At 43.3% G+C, this 7,825-nt stretch overlaps 1 protein-coding gene across 1 annotated transcript in view; it reads right to left on the reverse strand.

Annotated features, from left to right (window-relative positions):
- LOC144368287 (uncharacterized) overlaps positions 1–7,825 on the reverse strand; it is a 35,747-nt gene that overhangs the window by 26,672 nt on the left and 1,250 nt on the right. The window lies entirely within an intron of this gene.

A 7,825-nucleotide genomic window follows, 5' to 3' on the forward strand; every position in this document is an offset into this window, starting at 1 on the left:
CTTTATGTTACAGTATTTGAATTGCAACAGTAATTATTTAATCACATCAGATGTTCTGGTTACTAAGTATCATTAAAACAAATTGTTAAAGAGGCTTAAACATTTACAAGAAGTTGTAGGTTCCTGGAAAAAGGTTTGGTGGCAGTGTGGCCTTCTGGTATGGTTGTTCTTGAGTCTTTGGCTCTGCGCTTGCTAGTGTGTAGACTCCATCATGCGCTGTTTTCGCTCAGACATTAAGACAACAGCCAGACTACTTCTACACATCGCCCTGTAGAGACTAAGATGAGCATTCTTGGCTTCTCTTCCTCCAAACACTGAGTATAAGCAGGAGATGCCTGCTCATCTTGAATGGTCATAGCGCAAGGGGATGGACTTAAGCCATCAATTACACTGATGGACTTAGGCCAGTGAGGCCTTGCCTGTGGGGCTGGGCTGTGGATTCTACTCAGGCAACATGGTGACTCCCCAGTTAGAGAAAAGGATGTTGTGCACTAGCCAAGAACGTCAAGTATGTGCATTTTTCTATTTTCATTTTTAAGTAAGGAGCACCAACTATTTTATACCACCTAGTGTTAGAGAATAGCCTTTACCCATGATTAACTAAAGTTCATTTTCTAGGCTTTTTAATATCCATTAGTTAAAGAGCAATTACTATCATTTACTCCCCATTTCTTAGACTGAAAAAAAACTAGGGCATGCTGTCAACCTGAGAAATACAAAGGCTGAAACTTCCAGAAGATGCACAAATGTTGCTGGTTCAGTCTTTGAAAGGGCAAGCTAAATTTCTCTGGAGGATTCTAAACCTAACCTGATACAGGTGCGGCCAGGGCTCTGAGACAAGACAAGCGGGCCATCGAGGCAGCCAGAGGCAAGGAAGCCCACAGCCCACCTGGAGCCGTCTTTGTCAAAGCCAAGAAAATGGGCCAGCTGACCCTTGTGGGCCCCTTAGGGTGCTAGAATTTTCTAGCACTTCATCTGCTCTTTATTCTCCTATGATTTATGTAAGGAAACTCATGGTGATAAATGTGATTACATAATCGAATGGTATCTCTCCACTCTCAATCCCCACAGGAAAAGAGAGAATGCAGCAGTTTTCACACTTTTAGATCTTGGGATCTTTTTATATTCTTAAAAATTATTGAGGCCACAAGGAGGGTTTTGTTTTTTTGTTTTTTGTTTTTGTTTTTTTAAATGTAAGTCATATCTACTGTCATTTCCCATACTGGGAGATTCAAACTGAGAAAGTTTTGAAACAGAAGAGCACCCGACCCATGTTCCACTGGCCCTAGACTGATGACAGCACCTGTCGCACAGCCCTGGAAAACTCCATCATAGACTTGTGAGAGAACGAGAATTCAAAAGGCACATGATGACTGAGTGTTACTGTGGGCATAGTTTTGATCCTGGGCCCCAGTGTAGGAGCACACAGATTTTTGAGAAAAAGGGCTTCTGAATCAGACGGCCTTGGGTTCAGATTCCAGTTTTACACCAACTAGCTGTGTGCACCTGAACAACTAGTTTCCCCTTTCCTCGTCTCAGCCTCTTCAGCGACAAAATGGGAATAAGAGTATGACCTAGCTCCTGGGTCTGTTGGGGGATGAAGTAATAGAAGTACCTTGAAAGAACTTAGAACAGTGCTAATGTATAAATATCGACTAATATTAGATTTTATTGATAATTATCAGCATAGACTCTCATGCCTTCCTTAGTTGTTTCTGTTGTAATAACGAAACACTAAGAACTCAGTCCATTATAAACAATAGAAGTTTATTTAGACCATATTTCTGGAAGGTAGGAAGTCCAAGATCAAGGGACTACATTGGGTAAGGGCTTTCTTGCTGTATCACAACCTAGTGGAAGGCATCACATGTTGTGTGTGTGTGTGTGTGTGTGTGTGTGTACACGCTAAAGGGGGGGCATTTTTGGTAACTGATCTGCTCTTGAGATAAGGGCCTTAATCTGTTCATGAGGGCAGTAACCTGGAGGATCCCATTCCTCATGATAGTTGCATAGGGATTATTTCCAACATAGGGATTTGGGGGGCACATATACAGACCATAGAACTTCCTCATAGGGCTTACTCCTTCTGCCTGGTTTGTGGGTCTCTGTGTTGTGCCCCTTTAGTCGTCTATGGGGCTATAAGTTCCTAGAGGTCAGTGGCTGTCAGTCTTCTCTGATTCCCTCTTGCTACCTGGCACCAAATCTTACACCAAGGAGGAGCCCACATTTACCGAATAACTGATTCTGCTTCAAATAGAAAATCCAAGTCCATAGTCAGGCTTCCTAACTCAAAGTGTTGAGGGCAACATCACCAAGCAAGAGTTCACTGCACTCATTTGGTGTGGTCAAAGGGAGAACCAGTTGAAGAGAGAGCATTGCCTTTTCTGGATTTGGAAATTCAAAAATGATTTGTCACACTCATAATCGCGCACAGTGATCATGTGGGGCAGCCTCCACTTGCCCACGCAGGCCATCTCTTCAACATCTAAGCACTTTTTCCTTTGCAGAATTGGGGATTACACCCAGGGCCTTGTACATGCTAGGTAAGAAACACTCTACCACTGAGCTGCATGCCCAGCCCTTCCAAGCCTCTAACTTCTCGCTAGGTCTAGGAAGGCTGCACCAACCTGACTTCTGGTTGAGATTGGCCAATGGGAAGCACAGGCAGAAAATCAGGTGTTTTATATGGCTCCCTCCCTGCTGGGGATTAATGGTGGAGCTAAATTCTCTATCCCAAGGTCAAATCTCCTGTCAGATGGCCCTCTTCCAGCTACAATGACCCTCAGGTTCTGGTAACTCCTCTCATACCTTCAAACATAGTGTGGAAACAGCTCCCAATTTGCTGCCAATACTATGGGGCTACCTGCCCTGTTTCCCTTAACTTTGCCCTTTAATAAGCTCTTCTCAGTAACACTGTTCCAGAGTGCCATCCATTTCCTCAAGGACCCTGCTAATGTAGGAATAGAACATTCATATGTGCACAAATGTGGAAGTACAAACTCCAAAATATCACAATTATTGCTGTGAGATTGGTCATCATTTATTCTTTCCTTTGGCATCTCTGCATTTTCTGATTTTTCTATAATGCAATGTACTATTTATGTAAAAATAATTGTTTAAGGAGTAAGTAAAAGTTCACAGATTTTTAAAAATATCCAATTGTTTGCATGAGTATCAGGCTCAGACTCAGAGGAGAATAGAGGCCTTCGGGTCCAGATCCTTTGGGGACAGATCTGGGCCCTGATCTACTTTGATGGAAAGAAACTGAAGACATTGGTCATTCCTCCCGAGCTCAGATGTCACCAGGATTAATGAGATAAATAAGTCTGCAGCTTGGAATTCTTAACATGATTAAAAAGAAAATAAGGAGCCCATTATGATTCCTGGGCTTTAGAAAGTCCTTTAACCTTGGCTGCATGAATCTTGCTGCTGGGCAGACTATGCAATAACCACCACACCAGGCACAGAGAAGCCCAAGAAGGCCAGTCTACCACAAGGAGGGAGAGCCGCCCAGCCTGGCAGTCCTGATGTTTTAGTATGCTAGAATCAATTCAGCTGAGCATGCGGTAAATGCAAATCCCAAGGCTCTACACCCAGAGCTTCTGATTCAGTGGGGCTGAGATTGGGTCTAGGAATCTGCATTTTAAAGAAACTGTCTCACTGGCTTGGTGTTGCACATCTGTAATCCCAGTGACTCAGGAGGGTGAGGCAGGAGGATTGCAACTACAAGGTCAGTCTGGGCAATTTAGTGAGACCTGGTCTCAAAATTAAAAGGAAAAAAAAGGGGTGGGGGCTGGGGATGTACCTCAGTGGTAACCCCAGAGTTCAATCCCTGGTACCAACAAATCCAAATAAAGAAGCTTGAAATAAAAAGATAAAAGAAAAAAGATGGACTTTCCTCACCACACACACACACACACACACACACACACACACACACACAAATACACACCATGAGGATCAGAGGTGTCTCCGCCACAAATTTTGGCTCCAAGTCCTGCCTCTGGTCCCTAAGACTCAGTGAGCCGAGGAAGGGGAGGAGAAGGGGAAGAGGAGGAGGTGAACCAGGTGGCCCAGGGGGACAGCGGGGAAGGCCTCAGCCAACCTTGTCATCACTCAGGAGGAAACCCACAAGCAGGACACTGAACCCCGCCTGGGCGATTAGTGCTCCGGAAACCACGGGGACCCACTGGAGGCTCTGACTGATGCCGTGTTCTTTTCCATTTCTTCTCTGATTACATCGATCCTGTACTTTTGCTGATGTTGTGACAGTCTAATTATAGTCTTCTCGGCTGCTGAGCAAACAGTCGTCCCCTCTCGGTAAATCTGCCTGTTACACAAGCGCCAGCTCTGGGACACTGTCATTATGTGCAGCCAACCCCATGATGTGCCCTGGGCGGCACAGCCTTGCACCCTTTAGTTCCTTGACACTCGGTGTTGGAGCTGGAAGCACTGGAAATGAGCCAGGCCAGGCCCGTTTTTTCTTTTTTTTTTTTTTAACCGATGGGGAAACCGAGGCCCAAAGCAATAAAGTGACCGATACTACACACAGCAAGGGACTTGAGGGAAGGGTGGTTATCCAAGACACCTTTTTTTTTTTCTCCTTTCCTTCCTTTCAACAATTTCTTTGCTTTCCTTTTTTTTCTTTTTCCATCAGACAAATACCAAGTGCCTATTCTAAGAATTTTGAAGAGGAAAAATGTTGCCTGGCTAAGAGCAGAGCGTATGGCAGGGTGGGGCCAGCTGGAGGGCCTCCATCCATTTTTCCTGGCCCTCGGACTTGCAGCTTCAGAAACTTGCCTGTGTCTGGGACCCAGGGCTAGGTGGATTAAAGGATGCTGATTTGCTCACACGGTGTTCACAAGAGATCGAAGTATGAGACTGGAGGGGAAATGGCGTGTGTTCTGGCTATCTGGCCTTGGAACCGCCTTCCTCTGTTTGGAGAATCCTCTGTCTTAAGAGGCAGAGCCCAATTTCCAAGGTGAACATGGAAGTGAGCTGATGATCTTTCCCAGGCTTCTTTGCTGCCGGGGCTTGGGTGCTCCATCTGGGCCCTGCTGATAAGATGTACCCCACCACCCCAAATTTTGAATCAGAAACACGGAGACAAACAGACTGAATATAGAGTGGTGGTGGCAATGGTGATGGGGACAGTTGCATTCAGTCTCCAGAGGCAGCAGCTGCAACTCGTGCTGGCCAATGTCTTTGGTGACATCAAGGTATTTTCCTGTACCAGTATACAATATGATTTTTAGGCCATGTTCCTCATAGCAGGATCAACTGGCCATGTGGTCCAGCAATCCTGCTAACTCTGTGGGCTCCCCAATGCCTTTTAAATAAATTCTATTTTGTGTAAATCAGCAAGAGTCGTTTTTGATTGTTTGCAACCAAAAAATCCAGGCTGGATTGGAAGCCCCAATGTATAAACTGAGAACTACACCTGTAAGGTGTTAGCCATTCCTGGCCATGGGGCCTCCACCCTTCTTCTGACAAGCTACATGGGAACAGCAGGGGTCTGTCCCCAACAGGAACAGACTCCAGTGTTGAGTTTCAGGCACTGGGATGGGTTGGTGAGAAACACATCCTGGACCTAAATATGTGGCAGCTTTTGAGTAGATCCAGGGCTTGGTCCCAGCAAGTGAAATGATCAATTAACTATGTACACTGGTGGATTCCCTTTTCCCAGAAGGGAGATTTGAAAAACTTTAATCCTCAGATAAAACATCTGGAGCCCTAGAAGTGAAGGCAGCCACAGCAAGGGATTGGGCATTGACCCTCCTCTGCTCTCACTGGACTTGTTTGCCAAGCTGTCCTGATAGTAACATGAGAAAAGGGTACCAGACTGGCAGAGAGAAGGATGTGGTGGATGAGGCCACTGCTCTTATGTGTATTCACTGCCTCATTTGATTGGCGCATAACTCCATGAAGCAGGTAGGCTGACATTACCATCTCCATTTTTGAAAGCTGAGATTCACAGAGGTTAAGCCATTTGTCCAAGATTACATTTTGGCTGGGACAAAGATACAAGCTGTTGGATTCAATCCTATATCCTTTCTCCAGGGATACAACACCAGGGAAAGGAATCCAGAAATCCAGGTGGGAGGGATAAGTCAGCACTGCTTATCTTTGGCATCCTCTCTTCTCTGGAAGTGCTACCATCTTCCCTCTTTCTGGTTCCCATCCATGACTATGCCCTGTATAGTGTCTCCCTGACACACTAGGCTTGAGCCAGCCACTCCAGCCAAGCACAAGATGCAGCCCATTCCCCACCCCCATTCTATCCAATCTGACCAGTCCCAGGTTCTATTAATCATGGACTTTGCTCCAAATAAAACTTAACACCTTCTTACTCCAAAACTAGTTTATTTATTTATTTTTAATTTTTTCCCCTAACACCCAAGAAAAATATTGGCCTGAAGAAGCCAGAGAGGAAACGGATTTATTGGTGAGTTCTAGGTGGTCACTGGAAATCCAAGTCATATTTTGACTCCCCCAGAGACTCACTAGGATGTAGAAAAGCCACTGTGGAGGTTTTAAAATAGGTCCACAAAGGCTTTGATGTTACTTTGTTTCTTGATCTGTATGCCAGTAACACAGGTTTGTTCAGTTTGTGAAAATTCACTGAGCTGTGCTTTTATGAGCTGTGTACTTCTACTCTGTGTATATGCAGATAAAAACTGTACTTGAAATCGATATAAAAACTATGTTTAGCAGAGGGCATTTGAATAAATGTTTATAATGGTGATCCACCATTCAAGACTTGAGAAACTGATGAATTAGGGGAAAACTAAGCACTTCACAAAAGGTGTTTCTTGCCTGACAAAAGAACAGCAGAAATTCTTTGCTTCACTATAAGATTTCAAATAAAATATTGAGACATGAATATTTTTCAGAGTCATTGCTACAAAGAAGGCAAACTTGCATTTTAATGAATTTTGATCAATGATCAATTGATCAATTTTGATCAATGAATTTTGATCCTCTGGTTCCTCTCCTTCAGCTTTCCCAAGCATCAATCAATAAATTACTAAGAATACAACAACAAAAGTCTTTAAACCATTTTGATTGGATTAGCTATAGCAAAGGATTGAAATCTGGCAAGGAAGCACCAACAATCTTGGAAGTATAGTTTTAATATCTGGTTCCATGCCCAATGAGCAGGACCTGGCAACTTCCTAGATTTCTTCTAGCTGCAGGATGCCATAGTTTTATAAGGTAGAGAGAAGTCAGTATATTTTTTTTAAAAAAGGTGAAAAAATTATTAAAAAGCCAAGTAATACCCCAGGAATAAAAAAGAAGCAAGGGAAAAATATACACATGTATGGATATAAGAAATTTCTTTGCTGCTTTTTGGTTCTCCCTTCTTCCTCACCAGAGTTATCTAATTTTTTTTTTCAGGGAGTTGAACAAAATTTCATCTAAGCCAAAGTGGAACTAAAACATGCAAGATCAAATTTTAGATTAAGAATTTCTGCCCTTCCTTGAGGCTACCTGTGCAGATGGCATCCAGGAGGCAATGAAAAAGTAGAAGCAGTCTAAAAGACAATGTAATTATTTTCATTAATTTTTCTTGTGATTGGAAGTTTTTGAAAGGATGGTTGTTACTTGCACAAAGCTTTACAGGCAACAAAAGTTAAAACAAGTTTTTACGAGAATACAGATTATCTTTATGACCTTAGGATAGGCAGGGATTTCTTAAACAGGCCTCAAAATGCAAGTTATAAAAGATAAGCAATAAATTGGACTTACTTAAAATTAAGGATTTCCGTTCATCAAAAGACAATATTAAAAAATAAAAAGGAGGTCACAGATTCGAGAAGGTATT

The sequence above is a fragment of the Ictidomys tridecemlineatus genome, chromosome 11 (genome assembly GCF_052094955.1).
Source record: "Ictidomys tridecemlineatus isolate mIctTri1 chromosome 11, mIctTri1.hap1, whole genome shotgun sequence".
Taxonomy (NCBI): Eukaryota; Metazoa; Chordata; class Mammalia; order Rodentia; family Sciuridae; genus Ictidomys; species Ictidomys tridecemlineatus.